Source organism: Aythya ferina (assembly GCF_964211825.1).
Source record: "Aythya ferina genome assembly, chromosome: 4".
NCBI lineage: Eukaryota > Metazoa > Chordata > Aves > Anseriformes > Anatidae > Aythya > Aythya ferina.
In genome coordinates, this window is record NC_140300.1 from 35181467 (window position 1) to 35205821 (window position 24355).

The following is a 24355-nucleotide window of genomic DNA, read 5'->3' on the forward strand; positions in this document are numbered from 1 at the left end:
TATTAATACTCAAAAGCATAAAACATGACTTTGCAAGCAAAGACACAGCTGTGGGATTACTGGTGGAATGGATCATGGCATGGCTGGATGGATTCCCTGGAGGGTTTCTTCCCATCCTCATGCTGTAGTGAAAATTTAAAGCCAGAAATGTCTTACACATCTGACTGGTGGGAAAAATAAATAAATCTTGTGTTCTCAGTTAGTAAATATCTGAGAGTAAATATCTAAATCACTAGTGAATATTCAGGATACTGAGAGGATTTCTGTCTTACTAGATCCCTATCCCCTGGGCTCAACACCTTTTCTTCTGCTGTAGACAGTATCTGATGCTGGGGGGAAGAAGAACAAAGCATTTATTACTCATGCAAAAATAATTCTGCTTGACCTCAGCAGAGAGCTATCAGGAACAGGATTCAATTACAGTTGTTCTGCAAATACGTAGCCATTCGATGTGAAATTGCATTGCAAGCAGTGCTGTTTTTCAGAGTGAAAGTGAGCAAAGGTGATAAATTGAAGGATCTCAATCCCAGTCCGAGCATATACACAGGCAGAAGAAACTCCTGTAAACTGATCAAAACATTTACAGGAAGTTATCTGATCTTACATCAAATCTCCTCAGTAATTCTAATGTTTAACCTTCACAGCTTTGAAGGTGTCCATCTCAAGGCTGCACTACTCTATCTTTAGCTCAGAGTCACTCTATGGCTTTAATAAGGAAGTCTTAACAGCATTTGCCACCAAACCTCTTTTTCATGCATATAATGTTGTTAAGACTTGCATCATCTCAAAAAATAATATTCTAATTCTGAAATCTTTGAATTCTCACTGGTCCTAGCTACATCTCCCTGACATGCAAACACAAAACCTGAACGCAGTGTTTATGCAAAATAACCTATCATTGATATTCCCATTAATATATTTATTAAATATATTTAAGGAAAAGAAGCTGCAATTGGTACAGCTTTGTACCAGAAGCTCATGTGTAGGTGATTATCCATAACATCCCGTAAATCCTCTTCTGAGTCATAGCTTCTCAAGACAGTCCACTATTCTGTGCAAGTACAATCTGTCTCCGTGTTTCCCAAGTGTATTACGTTGCATTTAGTTGATTCAGCAGGATGTGTTTTTAATACATGATCATGTTACCCAGTGAGCAAAACTGTTCCAAGTGGTAATCTGTACTCCTCTCTTGCTGCCCCACTAATCTTTGTATCTGTTGCAAGTTTACCAGCAATCACTTCAGTACACTGTTCATCTCATTTTATACAGTTCCTCAATAACAGAGATCAAGGATTAGGCTCTGACAGGCCACTAAAAGAAATTTATTGAATCTGTTATGGTACCTTCTTATGGGTATGTCTCACTACCATTGGCATTCAAGGTGAATTAAGGTTTCTGCAGAAAGTGTATGGGCAAAACACCTGGGTGAAACAGCTGTGATTCTTCCACTTAGGAGCATAAGATTAATAGGAGAGAGAAAGAAGACTATATTCATGTATATCCATATTCCTGCTTCGATGCACCTTGTTTGGATGAAATTCCTTTTGCCTATTGATGTCTCAAAACTGAATCAAAGGTAGGAAACCTGGATGTGTTAAGAGCATCAGTCATTTTCTCTTTTCTACATGTATGGAGAGGAATCTTCCTTTAGGCTTCTAGTTTGCCATCAGCTTAAGCAGCTCTTTTTTTAACTGCCATGTAGCAGTGCGGCTGGCTTTACAGATATGCTTCCCCACCTCTTAAAGTGGATGACTATCAGGATAATTTAATTTTCTGCCTTGCATACTCAGCGAAGTGTTTTCAAGTGTACAAACTGTCTCAAACATAACATGTATAGTTAATCAGCTCCCACAGGCCAAGTCTGGAGTTCTGCAGTACAGGTATTTTTCAGTTATCCTAAAAATCTGTGAAGTGTTTATTTTCTGTAGCCTTCTGCAATAGAAAGAATGAGAGGAATTTTAATTTATTTTAATCCTTTCCTTACTAAGTTAAGGAATGTAAAGTATTGAAAAAAAGAATCTGCTTTCCAGAAAACAAAATAAGACTTCTAGGAATGGATAAAAGAGAAGAGCTACTTGGTAGCTCATCAATCATGCAGTTGTAATCAGGCCTCTGTGATAATGTCCACCAGAATCTGACTATCGACAGAGTTCAGTGCATTGCCAAAGCATCACACACCTCTGTGCTTCAGTGCTAGCATTCTTTGCTCACTGTGGCCTAGGAAAAATTAAAATGACTTTTATACCAAACCATCACACACCTCCTTTGTGCTTCAAAGTGAACATCCTTTGCTCACCATGGCTGAGGGAAAAATAAAATGACTTTTATACCAATTGCTTCAGCCTTTTTTTGCCGTAGGTCCCACAGGGGTGCTTCCCTTTTCTTCCTTTTGTTGCCTGGCACCACGTGTGGCAGGAAGCAGTCTCAGCAGTGTCCCAGCTAGGCTCTTGGGCACTGTATTGACTGATGAAACTCCAACCACCATCTGCTCTGATACCCTGACCCCAACACTTCCCCATGGGAATCACAGCCCAGGACTAGCAGCACAACCAGAGCCCGGGGACTAGAGGGCATCAGGGCAGCAAGGGAAAGCAGAAACAGCATTCCTACTTGCAGTGTTAAATTCAACACTTGGAAGATTCAGTGCTGTTAGCTGACAGAAAATAGATGCTGGAAAATACCTCTGCAGCCAGAGTGTCTAAGTGCATGTTGGTCTCCAAGCTAGTGATGAATGTAGCTAGGCGAGGGAAACTTTTGGGATTGGAACCTTTTTTAGCTTACTGTAAAAGTGTCTAGCTTACCAGGCTTTCTAATGATTTAATACATCTTTACTTTTAAAACAGTAACTTGTGTGAAGAGTATAAGGTTATTTTTGGTGTAGTGGGCTTACTTTCTGTTCCATGAATGTTTTAAATAACAACTCAAGAAACAGCTTTCTTCAACACTCCTTAGAAATGGAACTAGAACTTATCAGCAATTCCAAGTCACCAGGAAAAATATGGCTAATTGTCTGTTTCATGTGTTTCCTGGAAAGCATGCAAACCTCGCACATTAGTTGAAGTTAACTCCTTATAAACTTAACATATGCAGTCAAATTTCTTGGACACGATATCTTAACAGTGAGGAAATGTGCAGGGAAAAAAAAAAAAAAAACACGTTGAAATTAGTTTGATATACAAGCAGAGATGATAACTAACTGTTGTCAGGTGACCTTTATTAAGCCAGATACTGCACAAAAGTCCACCTTGCACCCCAAGCCAGTGCCTCGGTCAGTCAGGTAAAATCAAGTGCCTGAATGCACAATACTCCCAGAAAGACATTTGCTTTCATTTGTTCTGTGTGGTAGTTATGGAGGCTGCAATAACAAAAGGATTACATGGATGTGTGATTGGATATTGCAAAGGGTCTTTACAACCAAGCAGAAGGAGATACTTAATTTGTTTAAAAACAAAAGCTCATATTCTGAGGAAATCTACAGCACAATCTGTGTGAAGCCCTAATTCCCCAGTTCCATCTGTGCTTCCACCAGTATAGAGAATTACTGACCCTAGCAATGTCCCAGATGGCAGATAAGTATGCAGAAATGAATTGCTTATTTTGTTAACTGTAGCTACCTGGGGGAAGGGTGCGTGTGTGCGTGCCTGCTATGCCCACTGTCTTAGACTGAAGAAAGAAAATACACTATGACAATTAAATCCAACGACACTATCTTTCACAAGAAAACTTGCTATTTAAAAATAACGTCAGAAGGGTGCTTCTAATATCTTCTTCTCTTTTGATGTGACTGGCTTGGAGAAGCATGTGTGTAAAGCCGAAGGACTGAGTCCTCCATGGCAGGAGATGAATTGATAAATGTCACAACCAGGAGGGGGAAAAGGCTATTTCTTTTGTGATTTTTACCTGGGAGTTGAGGATTTCCATGAAGTTTCATTCTCAGAGCCTTAATTAAATGCCTAGTCTTTCCATATAATTATTGGAGAGAGAAAGTCTTCTGCATATGGACTATGAGTCTTCCAAGGAGGACTTTTTGATTGGATGGGAATGTCAATTCCTGTTAAGGATTCACATGAGATATGAAAAGGTAGAGTGTGAATATGCTGCAAGTTCTCTCAAGGTCTTCAGTTTCAGGAAATAAATAAATAAATAAAATAAAAGGTAGAACTGATATGAATTTCACAGTTTTGCCATTGACAAGACAGATACAAAGCTGTTTCATCAGGCTAAAAATGATTTGCTATTTACTGACAATGTATTTGGAAAATAATATAAAGCAAGTGTTTTCTTCTAGCTTTTTCAAATTGTTTCAGTGGTGAAAGGGAAAACAATTCATATGATGTAGGTCAGAATCTGCAAGTTTCATTAGAGAAAGTGAGTTTTGAGCGAGAAGACAACATGGACACACTCTGTCTTACAAAGTCAATAAATATAAAGACCAGAAAAAAAAAAAAAAGTGAGAGGGGAAGACTATGAAATATAATCTGCTGTAAAGCTGTACTTGCCATTTGATAGCCTCTGAAATGAACCCATGGTATTTTCATGATATAGTTTAAAATCACCCATTCTTCTTAGTTTACAGCCCACATCAACACATAAAAAGGCACTTACAAAAACTACTAGTATTGGATAGGGGAGTACTTTTTTACCCATCAGACAAAAATAAAACATAATAGAAATGTTAACAATAAAGGCATAAAAATATATTTTTTTTTTTTTATGAGGGAAAATATCTGTGATGGAACAAAGAATTGCAGTGAGACTGAAACTTGTTACTGTGTTTTTTGTAAAAATAGTATATGTAATCTTCATCTTACTGTGATTTTTGCCTAGTATCACACTTACTCTAGAGCCGTATACTTTGAGGATGAGTGACATCTGGTAAAAAGCAGCACTCTGAATTAAGATTGATTTTGACCAGTCAAAACAAGGCAGATTGTACCGTGTAAATCTCTTTAATGATTACAAGTTCAGCTGATGCAGGATGGATGCCAAATGTTAGTATTGTGTTCAATGAATACTTTAGTGTAGTATTTGCCTGATGGATCCCACAGAAAAGACATATGAAGCAAACAAAACTGATGAACTTTGGCCTCCCTTTACTTTCATGGAAAATGGTTACTTTTGCTGGAAAGGTTTTATCTTAGTTTACTCTCTTAACAGAAAGTGGATTTTTTTTTTTTTTTTAAGCTCAAGCTTTCCTTATTGAAAACAACTGTACAGAATTTAAGCAGAAAGTCGGAGTTTAACTCCCTCATGCTGTTCCATGCTTCTTTGTCTGCAGTCACAGCTATGTGATCAACAGCATTTTAGTTGGGCTTGACAGCCCCCAGAAGAGCAGACACGACGGAAATCATAGAAGATCTTTTGAGACCCCTGTTGAGAGGGAGCTGTTTGGAAAGTGAGAGACCTGCACAAGTGTTTTTTGTGTACATTGTTTTCATATATGGAGCATGTAGGAGAAGGAGGCTGTAAGGTCTCCATGGGTGAGCAGATAATGTACATGCGGGCACCACAGCAGAACATTTTCTAGGATCCTCTGAGACTGGGAAATTCTTTCAGAGCACTGTGCATGCCCTGTACGCACCACAGAAATATCGCTAGACTGGCAGAGATGCAGAGGTACAGGGAAAAAGATATTTCAGCTGAAACAAAAAGTAAATTTAAAATGGCTAGAAGGTGTTTAAAATTTCCTTGCACTAGGATTAATGCAGTGTTCTCTCTTCCATTGGTGACAATAGGAAATGTTTTAAGGCTAATGCAATGACTACCATATGCCGGGAGAAGGTGGCACTCCAAAGGAAGTATTACTGGGAACAGTAGGGTGAAACTGAGCAATAGGGATGTAGGCTAAGCAGCAGAAAAAAAAATAAATCTGTTTTGTTAAGTGAACAGTGAATAATCAGTTGAGGAATATGGCAGAAATTCTATACGTTGAGTCATAAAAGCCATAAAAAGATCTCAAATGTGTTTATGGGGAAACATCACCATGCTGGTATGAAAGTGACTTGACGGTAATTTTCTATCTGTAGACTTTCTTTGGTTCAGAAAGACCAGTCCAAGTAGACTAAGCTTTAAAATTGCAGTTTAATATTTTTTTCTTATTTATTTAACTTCAATTTTAGGCACTGAAGTAGATGCTGGTATCAAGTGGGCTTTTTGGGGGAGGAGTTTGTGCCTAGTCAAAAACATATAGGTTTGTGGCACTGGCATATAGGTTTGTCTGGTTATCTGGGATTTGTCACTGATTACTGAAATAAGACTTTTTCAGATGAGCCTTTTTCCTTTGTCACCTGTGAGAGAGTCCCTCTGTGCATCCCCAAAATGAACCATACCATGGGCTGGCCCAGATAATGTGCTTCTCATCGTTTAGGGGATTACCATACAATAACTGAACAGTGACTCCTGTCTTTACTAAGCAATGGGGAGAAAGAGGCAAGGTCCTTCTAATACAAGGAGTAGACTCCTGTTTAAAGAAGTGGCAGAAATGCGAGCAATTCATTTTGAGAGAGACAAAATAAAAATTGAAGGTAGATTTAATTATGAGAATCTGATTTGTAAATAAGCTTTGAAGAAGAATGCATAATCAAATTATTTACCCATATTGTCATTCTTGATGATTTGGTATTTTGTTTCCTGATCATGACTGAAAATGGAGCTGTCAGCTGTCTCTCTTAAGCATTGTGCTAGGGTGCTAATGATCATATCAGAGCCAAACGCTTTATGCATCAGTTTAGGAATGTGTTTTCCCACATGAATTATTTTGTTTGTCCAAAATGATTGATTTTACTAAAAAAAATAAGTAGCACAGCTGCTTCCAAAATCTGCATGAGTGTAGAATTAGGCATAAAATAGGCTATTAATGGTTCCTTTAGCCAAATATCTTCCTCAGGCATGAGTACAAGAAACATTGCAATAGCATTTATGACATCATAAAGAAAGATAATGAATACGTGATTTTGCATTTAGTGGTTTTATTTCTCCCCCACATAGGCAGGTATATAGCTCTTAATTGTTTTTGTTTGTTTGAGGGTTTAGCCCCCTCCCCTCTCTCCCCCTCCCCCCCTTTTAATTACAAGCTTGATCTAAATTAATATGGTTGTTACTATCATGTACGCCAATGTCCATTTGTGTTAGGAAAACTGTTCATGCCATTCTTTTCTTTCTGGATTCATGACTTCTCTTAAAGAATCATGCATTCTTTATTGTTGAGTGATGCCCAGGAAAGTTTGAACTACAGGAAAAGGTCAGACTAGTTTGTTTTCACTGGTATTTAGTCATTACTGGAATCACCCATTAGGAGTTGTTCAGGAATTGGATTATCGTCTTGGGAGAAAAAGAAGGTTAACAATGATTGTTAGTTTCTCTGAAGCCTTTCTGTTCTTCTGCAATGAACGCCAAGAGATTGAACCTAGAAGGGAATGTGCAGGGTCTGTGGAGTATGGGAATACTATGAGAGGTACTAACACTGCTCCACAGAAGTTAAACAAAGCAGAGCTGCCTTGATGAAACCTGGAGTCGTCTAAAGAGGAAAAAGGACAGAGGTTATAATTGCACAACTGAGCTATGCTGATAAAGCTACCTTTCAAAAACAGCCATGAATTTTTTTTCCTCCACCAGTGAAATCTCTGGAAAGCCCTAAATAATTGACTGTTCAGGAGCCAGCAACTGAAATAGAAGTTGGAAGTGCTGTTTGCACAGGTGGCTGGCCTACTGGGAGACTAAATGCTTACCCTGTCGCCCATATCAATTATTCTGAGACTCTGTCTGTTTAATGTCTGCCAGTTTTGATAACAACAAAATCCTTTTAGAAAACTGCTGATGCAACATTTATCATGCTATCTTTATGGGACTGATTTTATTTCATTCTACTTTTGCGAACATGTGGTAAGCTAAGGTACTGGAGGAGTTGTTTAATTGGCTTGTCACTTCATGTCCTGACAACTATCTCAAATTCTAAAGTCTAAAAGTATACAAGATAAGACACCCCATGGCGATCTAATTTGGTTTACTTTAAAAGTGCGGCATGGGCTTCTGTACAAACACTGAAATTCAACTGTTCATCCTTGCAGTTGTCAAGGGACTTACCTGTCTGCAGGCAGACTTCACTGCCTGCTCCAGACACTGCAGTGTCTCATACCACACACAGAGATTTGCTTGAAACGATAGCTGTGACTTTTACTAGCTCCTCCCTGTGCAAACCAGCGGCTGGGACAAACCCTTGGAGATTTCCCCAAATAAGCAGATGCTGAGACCACAGCAGTCCTTAAAAGGAGGTAATGCCTCATCTTTCCACTGAGATCCACAAGCAGCAAGTGGAAAGTCCCCCTTGGAGCAGATGAGACTTTTGGTAGCATTGCACATCTGCACTGTGTGGTTCTCTTCTATGGGAAATGCATATGCAACTATAAATTGCTAGCTCTCCTATCTAAGGAGGAAAACCAGGGAGGAGGAAGAAGAAGAAGAAACAAACAACAAACAACACTGTACTGCACTTTGCGACCTCAGTGCCAAAAAGTGTACAGATTTTTGGTACCGATTCCTGACTGTGAAACACTTGGGTTGTCAGCTCTGTGCAACTCAGAGCAGCAATAGGGAATCAAACAAATGCCACCCACCAAGTGTTTGGACTCAGCAGCAGCTCTGTGCCTCTTGTTACCTCAGTTAACCTAGACCTGCTCCCTACCCAAACTGTTTGTTTAACCCAAAGAATAATAACTATCCAGTGCTGCCAATTTGTCATGTGGGAAAAGTTATTCAGCCCCTTTCAAGGAGCTCATGGGCCATAGCCTTGGAGAAAGCATGCAAGAAGAGAGAAGTGAGAAGCAGAAAAGCCCCAGCAAAGGAAAAATTGTGGCAGAAGAATGCTATTAAAGTCTATTAACATCTTGAAAGAAATTTGAGATGCCATTTTAAAGTTTCACCAGTCATATAAGGAGTCATATGCACCAGGACAAGGGGTGAGGTGTTGATTTGACATTGCTTGCCATGGGATGGAGGCACCATAGGGCTGCCACTGCAGAGAACATTTCTTGTCAAGGCTCCTCTATACTGAAGGTTGTACTCTTGTTGTTGTTGCAGTGCACTGTTTGCTCTTGCTCCCTACCCTGATCCCAAAGGCCTTTTTACTTGGCTACATAGATTTGGAGTTAATCTGTTAGGTGCTGGAGAAAATGTATGAGCAAAGGGCAGATGTGGAAAGCAGGGCTAAGGAACAGAGAAGCTGTAAGTAAAAAGGACTTAAAATGAGTTTGAGTGGTTTCTTTCCTTAAAGAAAGCAGTTATATTGGAGCCTTCTGAAGCTGCTGATATGAATCCAGCATATACAGGCTACTAGAAATGCAAAGAATAATCCTTTACTTTTATTATCGCCAAATCATATTATTCAAAGAAGTCAAAGTGGAAAGATATGGGGACTGTGGCAAGCCAGTTAGTGTACTGGCAGATATTTTTCTCCATTAATGGGAAACTTAGAAAAGATGATCTTCTACAAATATGCAGCATTTAGGAATTCACAATTATTTCATGCAGTTATTTATTCTTCTTTGTTCAGACTGAATGTTTAGGGAGGATTTGACAGACTTTTATGAGATGGAATACTACCATCATCCTGAAATCCTCAGCCACATATTTATGGCTAAAGAGGGGAACCTAGCCTCTGCTGATGTTTGTTCTGCACACTGCCCAAATCTTTGCATTTAGACAAAGTATAATGGAGATTAAGTGGTAATGTTTTCCCTATAACATTTTGTTTTCAATCCAGCTCCCTTTTCACAAGGACCCATTCTTTACAGGCTGTCATCAGGCTCATGCAAGTTAGGAGTGAGAGCACACCTACCTCAGTGACTAATCTTTGTCTTTTAGACAGGGCTGAGTGTGTAGTCTCCAGGTCAGACAAAGCCTATCCTCAAAGGAGAATGATTCGACTTGTGGATTTCCTGTATTTTCATATTGTCTGGGAGCTAGTGTCAGCACTGTGCCTAGTTACCATCAATCCACAAATTACATCGTTTTTAGGCCGAAAAGTCCTCTCTCGCAATGTTGTTTGGTTTAAATTTCTGAGGCAAACTTTCTCATTGGTCTGTGATAGTCTGGGCAGCAATGACTTTTTCTTTGTAAATCATATTTAAAAGTTCAACCTATAATCAAGTGAAATTAGAATAATGTCCTCCAGTGTTTCTCTATGATAGTGGGTTTTATGCAGTCACCAGTGACTCAGTGCCAACTGGTCATTTCTAATCATTATTGTCCAATTGCTCTGCAAAAGAAAAGCACATTTAGCAAGTAGATGAAATGACTAAGAGCTGAAAGAGTAGCACCTTTTTTTTTTTTTTTTCACAGTTTACCCTTCTGATGGGACAATGGAGTATGTTGGCATTACCAGTGACTCTGCACTGTTTTGTGGAGAAAATAAACCCTGTTATCTCAGATGCTTGAGACAAAGAGACAAAAGGAGAATCTTATTTGCAGTTCTGCTTTGGATACAGATGCCTAAGTACAAATTGGAAGAAGCATTATGGCCACAGACAATCTAAGCTGTAAAATAACAATTTGTTGATGTCAAAACTGGATATGTAGAGAAACATTGCCAGTGCCTGTTTTGTGCTTGGTATGTATGATCCTGGATATTTTTCCAGAGAAAGAACAGAGTCCTCTCTGTGTATCTTTAAGTTTATAAACATGTATATACTGAATCATAGAATATCCCAAGTTGGAAGGGACCCACAAGGATCATCTAGTCCAACTTTTTCAGTATTTGGTACAAAACACCAAAAAAAAAAAATAATATCTCTGCGTGTATGTGTTATATACAATATGCTAGCCTTAATAACAGATGCATTGTGGTAATGATGTCTGTGTGACAAATTGCAGGGTCATTTGATAATCTGAGTCCTCCTGGGATAAAGGGCACTCACTTTTGACCTCTTCACCTACAAAATGTTTTTGTACTAGGACCCTTCCTGGGGGACTCAAACCAATGAGGCTTTGCCTAATAACAGCTGCCTTTGAAAATTAACCAAAACATACCCATTGCCCCCTCTCACACAAGGTCTTCATTTAAGATAAATACATTGCTCTAAACTGGAGTGTACTGCAATAGTTGGCCCTTGGTTTATTACAGGTTTCAGATCCAACAGACCATTGCTTTTAGTGCTAGGAATTTGTTGTATCCTGGTCTGGTTCTCATCCATTTACTCTGAGCCTATCCATGATCTCTCTTGTGATCTCAATAGTTCTAAAGCACAACAGAGATTCTAATGACCAGTGTGCAATCTGGAAAGGACAAGACATTTATGTCAGCTGTACACGTTTTTCTATTTCTGAAGACTGTTCACATATTTCACTGGTACAGGAGTTCACAAAAGAAGCACAGAGAACAAAAGCCTATAAAACATATTTTGAGCTCTCTAAAGAATGTCCAAAATATGGCCATTTTAAAATGTGACACATATAGAAGACAGAGCCATCTCATTCAGTATCCAGTTTTACTGTTGTTTGTTTAGTTTGACTTACGTGGCTTCCTTGTGGACGTCTAGTCTTCAGAGAAATTTCACTGTTTCTGCCAGTAAGACTTTCTAGGCTGCTCTCACAGTGGGTGGTGTAAAGCACCCACTTACAGCAGTATGGTTTTAGGCTATGATCTCTGTAATAGAGTGAAACAGAAGCTTTCACTAGAGAGCCTTTAGAAGATATAAATCAAGCTATTGAAAAAGATGGGGGTCAGGTGATGGGCACAGTAAAAGTTCTAATTTACGTGTAAGTTCCACAGGCTCACAAACCGCAGTGCAAGGAATACAGAATCTCCTTTACCATAATACAGAATCTGCTCTCCATAAACTCCTTTATGTTTTTATCAGTTAGATACTTATACACTTCTCTGTTACTTCCTATTGGCAGAGTAATGTACCTCCAACAGTCATAATTAACAATTATAATGGCAAGGATGCGTGGATGGAAGCAAATGTGTATCTTCTCATGAAAACACCAGTGATCATTATCTGAATTATTTTTAATTCAATTTTATGGGTTTTAGAAGATGCATTTGAATTTTCAGCTCTGAAAGAAGTGTTAAAGTCTCACAAAACCAAGCATTTCTCATGTACTTTTTTTTTTTTTTTTTTTTTTTTTAATAATACCATTGCATTCTGATTATTATTCCTTAAACTTATTCAAAATTTTGGGTTACATATTTACAAATTACACATTTGCTAAGTAGTGAATTAGAGGGAGTTGATCCTGTGTAGATTAAAGCATAACACATTTAAGTTCAGCTTTTAAATCTTGGTATCACACAGCTTTTGCTTGCAATATGTTTTAATGTAAGAGGTGTCAGATTGGAATAGATACTTAGTTTTCCATCCACCTTTTCACATTTTAGTGCTAGGAGGAGAGGATCTTTCCTGTTTCCTCACAAAGCTTGGTGTCAGCTCTCTAAAAGCCTGTCACAAAAAGAGGTTTGTTTTTGTAATTCAGAGAAGTATCTTTTAAATGAAATTGCCTAATAAGCCCTTCAAGGAATCGGCAGTAACAGAAACTAAGGAAACATGAGTGAAATTCATTATAATTGTGACAAAAATCAAAGGCCACGCATGCTGCCTCTGAAAATAAATATTGTAATATTATGTAATGTTCTTTACAATTTAGACATTCTTTCTAACCCTTCTTTAGGATTTCATGATATTCCCAGTTGCCACATCCATTCATTTGAAATAAAAATCAGGGAAATGCCCTTGCTTGCTCTATTCTGCTATTGCAATTTAGCTTAAGGACAGGGGCTCACCCACTGTGCAGAAGTTAGAAATATTTCAGTACCATGCCCTGGGCTGCAGCATAGGGAATAATGATATTGCTCTGTAAACCCCAGACCAGAAGCATCTCTGGATGTCAGAAACAGACTTTGGAAGGAATGCAATGGAAATTTGGAATGTCACTTGCTGTACAGAAGATTAAATGTTGAGTGGCTTGGATGGGTTGGGAGATCATTTTCCTGTGATGGGGAGACCCAACACTTGCTTCTGCTGTCATGCAACTCCTGTAGTTTGGGGTGCCAGAACTTTGTATGAAAGAGGATGGTATCATTACAAGAAATGAAGTTACAGAGAGAGGTGATTTTACCTAAATTGTCAAATGCTAAGTTTTTTTGTTTGTTTGTTTTTCTTTTCTTAATTATACAAAGAGGTATTTCCTCTTACTCTTATTTCCTGTTGTGTAGTATGCACATCTACACTATGATAGATAGGGGCTGTTCTCTAGCTGCGACAAAGCTGCAAAGGCTTTAAGGGGTGGAGCAACAAGTCTTTGAAGACCTTTTTCTTTTGTAGTATGCTGAAGCTGACGTTGCTTGTAGTGCCAGAAAAATAACTAAGGACTGGTTTTCAAAATGAGATGCACAAGGGCAGCTGTGAAATGTTATCTTTCATCCTGGTATAAACACATAGTGACATTTTTCTTCAGCATCCATTGTGTGCTTGGTTAACCTTGTTTTCACAGACAAGGAAAATATTAAGTGGCTGTCTACTCATTTATTCATCCCCTAACTGCAGATGCAGCTGAAGTAGCTACAGTCCAGGTTTCAAAAACTAGGTTCCTATCGCATTTCTAGAAGCATTCCTATAGAGTAGTTCTGATGTTGATCACATACCTAGCATGAAGACAGAAGTGTGACCATGACACTTGTGCAAACACATTTGGAACAGCTGCTTTTTAATTAGTGACTGTGAGTGCACCTTGCCAAATCCTGGGGCATCTCAGTGAAGAGGCGGTTTTATTAAGGTCAGCATCTAGTCATGTGCACTGCTAAACGTTTGCCACTTCTTGATTGCCTACTGAAAGCTTGCAATCCTGCAAGTTTTCTCCATCCATGTCAAGCTGAACAAAAATGTCTTGTCAGGCAACTGCAGAAAATGAAAGCAGTGTAAGGAAGGCACTGTGTAAGAATTTCTCTTCTCTGCTGTCCTTCCATAAAAATGGTGCCTTTTAACTTGGCAGGACTTACAGCCAGTCTTCTGTGAAGTTATGTCAGCTAAAGCCCTTTTGATATTTCAGCAAGCAGAAATGATTTAGTGCTGTTTCCTTATACTTTATTGGAACTTAGAATATCACCCATGCTCTGTATAAGGCTTGCTTTCTGATGTAGATAAACCACTGGAAATAGTTAGAAATGCACATAAAAAATAAACCTAGTGTCAACCTAGTGATTCTACATGTACATGTGCTTTTTACAGTTTCTACGCTAATTTTCCAGAAGAAATTTTAAGGAAAACATGCTCTACTTCCCCAAATGGCTTATGCTAAAGCAATGTCTTTAGAAAAGAAATTGAGGAAGAAAAGGTATTTGGTCTTCAACTTCTGTTCTCTAAGAATGTCATAGTCGGTTGAAGAATAAGCAGTGAAATGAAAATACATTGAATTAGATGTTTTCTGGGGCCTTACTTTTTACAGTTCTTTTGACGTGTCTTCTAGAGGGACTTTGAGGGATTTGGGAGTTGTCATGGTGATTTGTGGATGTCAAAACATTCAGAAAACCTTAGGGATAAGATCTTAGAACAAATGTTTTTGTTTCTGAGCTTTGGTATGGTCAACACAGAATTATTGATGTTTGTGAGGTTCTTGAAGAACAAAGTATGCATTATGGACCATAGTCATGGAGTAGCTTTATTTTTCTCTGTTTCGTAGTGTCTGTGAATAACTCATCCAGTTGAAATGAAACAGTGAACTAGACTGCTGGGAAACACAGTGTAGGCAGGCTGTCGATACAAGCAATTAGCGAAGAAAACGATGTAAAATAAATTTTTGCTCTAAAATGAACTAAATCGTACAAGAATTTGCATCTGGAAACATCTGAATGTCTTCATTTATTGCTTGTCTTGCAGGCCTGGAGGCATGAATACCAAACACAATGGGAAAAGTTCTGAAGTTTCTGTAACTAAAAGCTTCCAAGAAGTGCATGGAAACCAAACTTCATAATACTTTCAGTAGGTTTCTAAATGCAATAGCTTCAGAGAAAGAAGAGTTGGCAGCATCTAAGAGACCAAATGTGTCTCGGAAGATATTTTGCAAGCATCTAGAATAGTTGGGCAGATAAAAAAAATTCAAGGGAATAGAAATGCATCCTCAAAGAGAATTTGCAACAGTATGGAAAATGTAAAGACTGGCCTGTTAGGTAGAAACAGTTGAGGGCTAAGTTGCTAGAAGAGATGGCTGATGTTTAGTTTGCAAAACTAAACAGATTGGAGGAAGACATAAGCAATTGGAAAGGGGGAAAAAAAGAACTATTAAGTCACTGCTCACAAACCACTGGGACTAGAACTCCCAGCCTGGCAGCTTCTAGCTCTAATTTTCAGCTTGTTAGTCTTTTCTTTTTGTAATGTTTCTGTTATTGTGATTTATAAATAGAAACCAGCCAGTTCCAAAGTGTTCTGAGCAAAGGTTTCATAATCTTGACATTTTGTCTTTGGATGTAATTTGTACATAGTGAATAAATAGTAAAAGAGACTCTTTTTAAAAGTGTGGTATATTTTGAATTGTTTCCTATCCTCTCTTCCTTCACTGTTTGGCCAAGGAGAAGTTCTTTCTCAATCAGTTAAACACACACACACAAAATCCATAAAATTTAAGGATTTCTATGGAGATGGTATAGCTTATGCATTTCAGAGCTGAATATGCTACAGGCAAGCTACATGATGTTTTTGATGTTTTATTCTGTCAGTAAACACTATCAAATATATGATAGCTCCACTTGTCTTAGAAAAAAAATGCAAACTCAACTGGAGCACACCAGACTTAGCACTGATCTAGCACTTGTATGCCAGTGCTGCACTGAGAAAGCCACTTTCGTGGTTCTGTGCACAGGAGGACTTTAGCTTACCACCTCCTTGCATTTTTCCTGGTGCATGATGCACAAGGCTTTGGTGCCTCTCAGAGAATAAAGTGGAAGGTAGTACAGGAAGTGACAAATAGAGTGGAAAGGGAGAATCAAAGCTGTGTAAGCATGGCTTAGTTTTGAAAGACTGAATATTGAGCAGCCACAGAATTTACAGGATCTTGCTCTCTTCAATTTACCGGAAATATATAATAGAAAAAGCAACAAACTATTATAGGTGACACTTTGTCGGAAAGACTCTGTTCTCTTATGACAAACATTTTTGTATTAGCATAATCTATTTTTGTATTAAGCATAATCTATTAAGATGTCTATAATCTGACCACTGGGGTCTTAGAATACAATGTTTTCCCTTTTTTACCCTTCTTGAAGACATTTTTGAGTCTCCCCTCTCCCCTCCTTAACAAATGAGTTCATGAACTTCACCCATAAACAAGATTGCTGCTATCTGAACTTTTGGTTTCCTTTCAAGAGTTTTGTTGAGACATCTGTGGTTGAATCTTCATGAGTCTGGACATACACTATTCCAAATACTTTTTCCTAACCCCTAATATGGCAAAGCCATTCCTACTCAGTAATGCTCATAAACATTTGCATAAAGTGAATTGTGTACTTGAATTGGGACCTCCAACATATCCTGTTTGATATACTAGACCTCATAAAAACAAGGAAAGACAGACATAATTTGTGCCCGTCTGGAAATGAAGTGCTTCTCTTTTTCACTCACATAAGGATCCTTCTCTCAACGGCAGCATAACTTCTGGGCACTGCTTGCTTTTGAAGCAGTAATGGCAAAGGATAAATTCTTTTATAATGCAAGCAAGTAGTAAGTATGAGAAAAATGTTTGTATAAAAGATAAATAGCTTCTGGACAGTCCAAAGCATTTTTGTCTCCCATACTAATCAGAAAGCTGACAGGGCTCTTTTCCACTTGGTCTTCCTCTCTACTTATTCTTCCTCTCTCAGGAGCTGCTGAACATTGTAAGGTGTGAAATAAGAGTAATGGCAAATGACTATTCAGTCCTGTATCCTGTCTCCAGCAACAACTTATGCTGAGCATAAGGAAGAGTGTAAGAACAGAAAGTAAATGGAGTTGTATGTTGATAATATTCAATGTGTGTGTGCATTTCTGTCTCTAACTTCCAAGCTCCACCAAGACTTGAAGTGTGAAGAGTGACTGAGATGATTTAAACTTTACTTGATTGATTAACAAGCAGACAAGAAATGCCTATGAAAGGGAAAAGACCTGCAGAGTTGCCTTTTTTCCCCCTCTTTATTTTATTTTACTTTATTTTACTTTATTTTACTTTATTTTATTTTATTTTATTTTATTTTATTTTATTTTATTTTATTTTATTTATTTTATTTTATTTTATTTTATTTTATTTATTTTTAACAAACATGGGAACAGGAGCAATTAGGCTAGGTCAATGTACGTTCCATTAAACTCTCATCAGTAGAAGCATAAGCAGTTCTTAGAGCAAGAACTGTAGTCTGTGATTTTGGTCTCCTCTTGATCATGCTTTGAGGCCATGTTAACTCTTACTCCCCTTCTTTTCTGTCCCCATGAAGCTGTCTTTCTTGCAATAAAAAAACGCATAATAAGAAGGTGAAAAAAAAAAAAACAACATTTTGGCAGCAGGCAATTTTTAGTGATAGGGAAAGCATCTGGAAGTGTGGTAGGGGTTGGAAAAATATCAGGCAGAGGATCTTCTATATTATGTGCAGTTGCTACGACCTTTGCATTAAAATGAACCCACACAATCCAAAATTGTCTTACTCATTGATGAATAGGCTAGATGGTTACAGGCTGTGAAGATCTGACAGAAATGCATTTAATATACTGAGCACCTCCCTGCAGTCTAGAGAGTCTATCAGACTCTGAGACTCTCCATCAGAGAGTTGTCCTCGCTCACCTGTTCCTTTTCAGCTGGCCTAGAAGGGTGGTTTCTGTGCATACCGTGTGAAATACCTCCCTCTGCATCATCTCATGGGTGAGTCACAAGTGCCAAACTCCAGGTTATCCAGCTCTTTCCAGGGAATAGGAACCTAAAGACACAGGAAAGACAAACCTTATGTGATTTAGTTATGGGTGAATCTCACAAAGTCTGTGCTGCATTAGGAAATTGAACTTGGTGTTCGGGAAATCAGGTTGTACCACTAGGCAATCCTGCCTATGTACATGGAATACACAGGTACATAAAGGGTGATCTTAAGTAAATTATTTGGCTGATACCAAAATTAAAAAGAATAATCTAACTGTGCTTCTTCTATTATCTGTAACGATAGAGTTCTCTTCATTAAGGTTTAATTATTTGATATCCCACAAAGAATCAGTGAGGACAGTAGTGTTTTATGAAGAACTGAATAGTGTAGGTCAGGTTTTTTGACTATGCTTTTAAAGGAGAGAAACAATAGTAAGGTAGCCAGCCAGAAAGCCTAAGGGAATCATTCGCATTCAAGGTGTTAGTATTAAAAGGCACAATAGGAAGCAGATGTGCAGAAAAAACAAAATAAAACTGCAGGCAGGAAGGAGTACCTCAGGCTATGGCTGTTCCTACCGTATGAGTTAATGAGAACTCAGCAAGGAATTATTAATTTAATTACAGTTTACAAGCAACATGTTAGCTTATCTTTTATAAATGATGTAGTAGAATCATTTGTGACTAAGAAATACAAGCTCTTACACAGTATGTGTAGTAGAAAAAAAAATCCAGCCTGCATTTGGCCTACCAGCTGCTGTACAGCACAGGGTGTATTATCTCAATATTGTTATGGCCTGGCATTCACAACAATTTTGTTTGGTGACCTTATCACCAGATGCAATAAAAGTACTTATACAATTTTATGAGGATTTTGCTTGATAAGGATAGATAATTTTGTTATTAAGGATATTATTAAGGATATATTAAGGATAGAATATTTTGGATATGCCCATCCAGCTGAAGAAATGGGGTTTAGTAGATCAGCATTTGCTCCTAGGGTGTGTGCAGCACACATTGGATGTGTGCTGCAGTGATTCAAAATCCCTCTTCCCAGCTGTCCAGAGAAGAACAAAATGATGTATGTCAACTTATTTCATGATGCAGGGCATGTAACTGGGGTGAGGAGCACTGGAGTGACTCCAGGTGTCACAGCTGCCACCAGGTCAACACAGATCCCAGTACTTGCCCAGAGCACTGTTAGTTCTTGTTCGGGAGCTGTGAGCATGTCTGGCAGTGTTTCAGTGGTCTGCCCTGTGTTTCATACTGTCACCTGCTAGTGCTGAATTAGGACCACCATAATTAATTTCTCATGTGTCCAAGTACTATAGCAAAAAAAAAGTCATAGTCTAAATCAAGATATACTGAAATTGTCAGACCTCACGAAACACTTTGAGTGAGATTTCAGGTCATTCTCAAATTTATATGAATCAGTGGCTGTTCCTGAAATGCGACTGCATCCTTGACGTTAATACTGAAGAATGAAGGTCAAACCCAGGTTTGACAGACAGCTAGTTAGTTTAGGAGCCATGTCCATCCTCAGATGAAGAGGAAAGAAAGAAAAACATTGATTGGAAGGATATTATAGGTTATTTAATCCAGAGATTTTCCATAGTTCTTGCTACTCTCTTTGACCTGATCCAAAAAAGGGGGAAGGCAGAATACTAAAGAAATAAGTCTGGTGCTATAAAATGGTCTCCTGAATGCAAAAGATGCCTTTAGGAACATTAAAGAAGAATTATGTACAGCTCCTGTGTGTCAGGCTCAGGTTTTTCCAAAAATTTTATTGTCCAGCCGGATGTGACAGAAATTAAACTGGGTGCAATTTAATGCCAAGAAACTGTTGGTAAAGAGTACCTAGCACTATATATCATTGGGAAATCATTCTGGAGGGGATAAAGATATGCAACAATAGGAAAAAAAAAAAAAAAAAAAAAAAAAAAAAAACAAAAACCTTTTCACTATAAAAGGGGCTTTAGAAGCATTTTTCTATTATTCCATATAAAAAATGCATCTTAGTGAAAGATTATGAGCTCTCAGTATGAATTACTATAAAGAAGAAGAAAAAGGGCCACACTAGATAGCTTATGATAGGTGCCATGCAGCCTAGAAGAGAGGGATCTGGGGGTCGTGGTAGACAGCAAGTTGAATATGAGCCAGCAGTGTGCCCTGGCAGCCAGGAGGGCCAATCGTGTCCTGGGGTGCATCAAGCACGGCATCGCTAGTAGGTCAAGGGAGGTGATTGTCTTGCTCTACTCTGCGCTGGTGCGGCCTCACCTCGAGTACTGTGTGCAGTTCTGGGCACCACAGTATAAAAAGGACATGAAACTGTTGGAAAGTGTCCAGAGGAGGGCTACGAAGATGGTGAAAGGCCTGGAGGGGAAGACGTACGAGGAACGGCTGAGGTCACTGGGCCTGTTCAGCCTGGAGAAGAGGAGGCTGAGGGGAGACCTCATCACAGTCTACAACTTCCTCGTAAGGGGGTGTCGAGAGGCAGGAGACCTTTTCTCCATTAACACCAGTGACAGGACCCGCGGGAACGGGGTTAAGCTGAGGCAGGGGAAATTTAGGCTTGACATCAGGAGGGGGTTCTTCACAGAGAGGGTGGTTGCACACTGGAACAGGCTCCCCAGGGAAGTGGTCACTGCACCGAGCCTGTCTGAATTTAAGAAGAGATTGGACTGTGCACTTAGGCACATGGTCTGAACTTTTGGGTAGACCTGTGCGGTGTCAAGAGTTGGACTTGATGATCCTTAAGGGTCCCTTCCAACTCAGGATATTCTATGATTCTATATATCACATCAGTAGCATACTATTGGGCCTGAATATAGGAAGAGACTTATGATGGGTAAAAATATTTTTTGACTTTATTTATTTGTTTTAATTAAAGAAGTTGCATACTAATGCATGTAGTTGTCCTCCCCCCCCCCCCCCCCCCCCCCCCCCCACAATGTGCAGACAGACCTTATAGTATGGCTAAGAAATTTCCATGTCAGGATTATTTTGACATTTGCTCCTCATGAGCTGGAAAAGAGCCAACTTGGAAAAGCTGGAGGGAAGAAACTTCCTTCCAGGCATTTGGGGTGCTACAGAGACTTCTCTCCTAGTGTTTCACTCTGTTCCCTTGACATAGAAGGAAGGGGGAACAGCTCAGACCCACTTGTCCTATTTGTGACTTGAATTAAAAATCTGTTACTACGAATGATTTCCTGGGTACAATGTGACTCAAATGGGCCCTTGGGTGTTTGTGTCCTGAGCTGGGTGGAGGAGCTGGCTGCTCTTCTGCCCTCCTACACATTCCACAACCTCTGATCATGCGAGATGTTTATATAGAATTCTACACATGCAATCTGGAATCAATTTTGGCACCAACAAACCAGATTTTAGGTTGTCGGCAGCCCTCATACAAATGTGTGCGTGTGTGTATAAATTTAGAAATATAAATATATACTGGCAAGCTATGAAGCTGTCTAAGGTGATTGCACAGTCCTCATCGGTTTGGAGTGACAGGTGGAGATGCAGAATTGCTCTCCATGTTCTCTTGCTCTATCTGAAGACTGTGTGTACATAATTGGACCCGTCTTTTCTGCCTCTTCTAACATTCCTCTGGCTCTTCAAGGTTTGTTGTTATCGCTACAGCACACCAGACTGAGATACTAATGATAGCACGTGGGTCAGTGCCATACTGTTTTAGAGAAGGGGTGAATGCAGCGGAGAAAAACAGTTACTGAAAGTTAACACATAGTTCTGCATTTAATTCATGGCTGACCTGTTTCCCTTGCTCACCTTCAGAGAGATCAGCTTTCATTTTCCCACCATACTCTGTCTGAATTTACAGAGATGCCTTCTAGAAATCAGACTGCAGCTTTTAAGATCACAGGCTTTCTCTGGAGATGTCTGCTGATTGTAATCCTGCCCAGCTCAGAAAAGCTGCAAGCTTTCTGTTAGAGTTTCACTGGTCCCTTATTTGAAAGACATAGGTCAGAAAAGGTCTAGGAATTGTGATCAGACAGAGCTAACATCCACAGCTAAAGCAAACTGCTTGCAAGGTCAAAGATGAATAAAACCTCACAAAATTGTGCTCATGTTTTGTTTGACTATCAGAAATGTTATTTACTCTGTTGTTAGTCTGTATCAATGTCATTACTGAATCTTGATTGTCACTTGGGTTCTTTCAAGCTGAACAAGCCCGAAATATTTTCTCACAACCACATAATAAATATGTAATGCATAGAAAGGTGGTGTAGTTCACTGTGTCATAGTGAAGATAACTATCATTTTTGCTAACTACATCAGGATAAAAATCTTTTCCTGTTTTTTTTTTTTTTTTTTTTTTTTTTTTTTTTTCCCCTCTCCATTTCATTTTTAAATGTTTATTTAGAAGAGAAAGGCTCTTAAATGTTATTTCCAGTGCCAAGAGTTAGACTTTGTAATCCATAAATAGATAACTATGGAGCTTAATTTTGTAAGGTTTTGGACAATCAGACAGTAAACCACCTCCTCTGAATAGGTGACTAATTAAGAATGAACGAGGCTTGCTATGTTGTTGTTCATAACTTAGGCTTACAGATCCCTTCTGCAAACTAAAGTAAACTATAAAGAACATAGTTCATGAGCCCCAGAAGCCAAGCCAGCTGATGCTCTGTGTTGATGTTGTAATATACAGTTCAGCTGGTGGTAATGAGTGGGGTGATATATATTTCTCCCTTTGCTTAAACTGACTAAATGAATTAGGGTTTAAGCTTCAAGCTGTATATTTGCTCTAGAATTTCATCTAATTCCATTCGCATCACAGCGCAACATTTAAACATAAAATAAAACAGTAAACTCAATCTTTCCAAGTCTATAGCTTGTTGACATTGAACCTCACACAGTTCTTATACTGTCTGCTTGGGCCGACATGGCGCTATTAGATCAACAATACCAGCTGTTTTTTTAATTCTCTTGGGAGCCAAAATTTAAATAAAGCTAAATATTAGGTCTGTGCTTAGATCTACTCTATAAATATTGTCATTAATTTTGGAGACATTTGTGCTTTTTTTTTTTTTTTTCATTTAATTTTTATTGTTGATCTTTGCAATCTTGCATTTGTCATTGTTTTTTAAGGTACTCATAAGTGTTTTGTTTATCATACTTTTGTAGTGCAATTTTTCCATCATTTTTAAATGTTTCTAATAGGCTGCAGGGTTTGTTTGCTTTGCCCCTATAATAACTTGAATTACAGGTCCACATACTTTGTCACAGCATATGTCAGATAGGGCACAGGACTGAGACTCAATAGGATTTGGAGCCAGTTGCCTCCCTTCTGGGTGCCTTTATGATAGGTTTTGACCAAAAAATAATCACATGCCTCTGTGATCTGAAATGTGATGTGCTCTCAAACTGTTAGTGAAGATACCAGAAGCTGAATATAGTCTGGTTGTTTTTGTTTGTTTGTTTGTTTTCTTTCTGTGTCTCATTTCTGCTGCTTCATGCCACAGCTGAAGGCACTATGGGTATTACAGGCTTTTCCTTGTTGAAGCCTATCTACTGTAGTGGTCCTCTATTTACCAAATACATGTGTATCTGAATAACAATAGCTACTCATGCTTGGTACAGGTTGATAATCTGAATCAGGGAGTGCAAGGTGAGCATACAGCTAAACTGACTAGTACTCAATACCTAGACAACATGTCATGGGAAAATTTTGCTTCTATATACAGCTTTCCTAGCAAAAGAATAACATAACAGTTTTTAAAACAGAATAAGTTAATCTTTTTATAGCCTGCATGGTTAATCTGTGTGACGTATCAAGGTGAGATATATCATGGTGTCTCACCAAGGCATCACTGACATGAGTTTGAAACAGGAACCCTTGACCAGTCCTGCAGGTGGAATCTGAAATATTAACTTACCCAAAGGCTGGGAAACTTGCTCAAACCCAACACTTGGATGTTACCTTTGGAGTACCATTATAGCATAGCTTCATTTTGGTGCCTATTTGTGCCTGTATAACACACCCATTCATATATGGTCTGCCTTCTCTTTTATCTTCCGTTTTCTTCCTCTTGGTTTAATATTGATGTTCTGGTATGCCACTGACACCACTCTTCACCTGTGTGAAATTGCTCAGATAAACACAGTGTGTCTTCTCTCTGTAGCAGGTATAGTAGTTCAGTGAGGGAAGAAACAAAGCATGAATATATATGCAATGGTTATTTGATAAAGGTCACTGGGTTTTATGTATGAAGATGCAACAGGGTTAATTACCTTTACACCCAGTAGACAAGACATTTTTGTAATGCAGCTGATAAAGTATCTAGTGTTATTTGTCCTTTAACTCAAAGCTTATGTGTTGTATACAAATTTATCACACATGCTTGCTGTATTTTTTTTCTCGGTATTATATCAGGCCATCCAGGTTCCACAGAAACTATAGCAGTGTCTTCCTGCCATTGTACACCAGGAAGTGCCGGCAGATCTCTTATGTCCCATGGTCTGCAATTTCCCTCCTTCG

The 24355-nt window shown here is 38.7% G+C and overlaps 1 long non-coding RNA gene across 10 annotated transcripts in view; it reads left to right on the top strand.

The window, feature by feature from the left end:
* Positions 1-24355, top strand: part of LOC311436098 — a 122446-nt gene that overhangs the window by 20435 nt on the left and 77656 nt on the right. For 2 of the 10 annotated variants that reach the window (XR_014692595.1, XR_014692600.1), the window contains 2 exons: positions 10336-10603; positions 14868-15501. The exons of 6 other annotated variants lie outside the window; for them this stretch is intronic. This is a non-coding gene — a long non-coding RNA (uncharacterized lncRNA). Of the gene's footprint in view, positions 1-10335; positions 10604-14867; positions 15502-24355 lie in introns of those variants that run through there. 2 more of the 10 variants (XR_014692596.1, XR_014692598.1) reach the window with 1 other exon arrangement.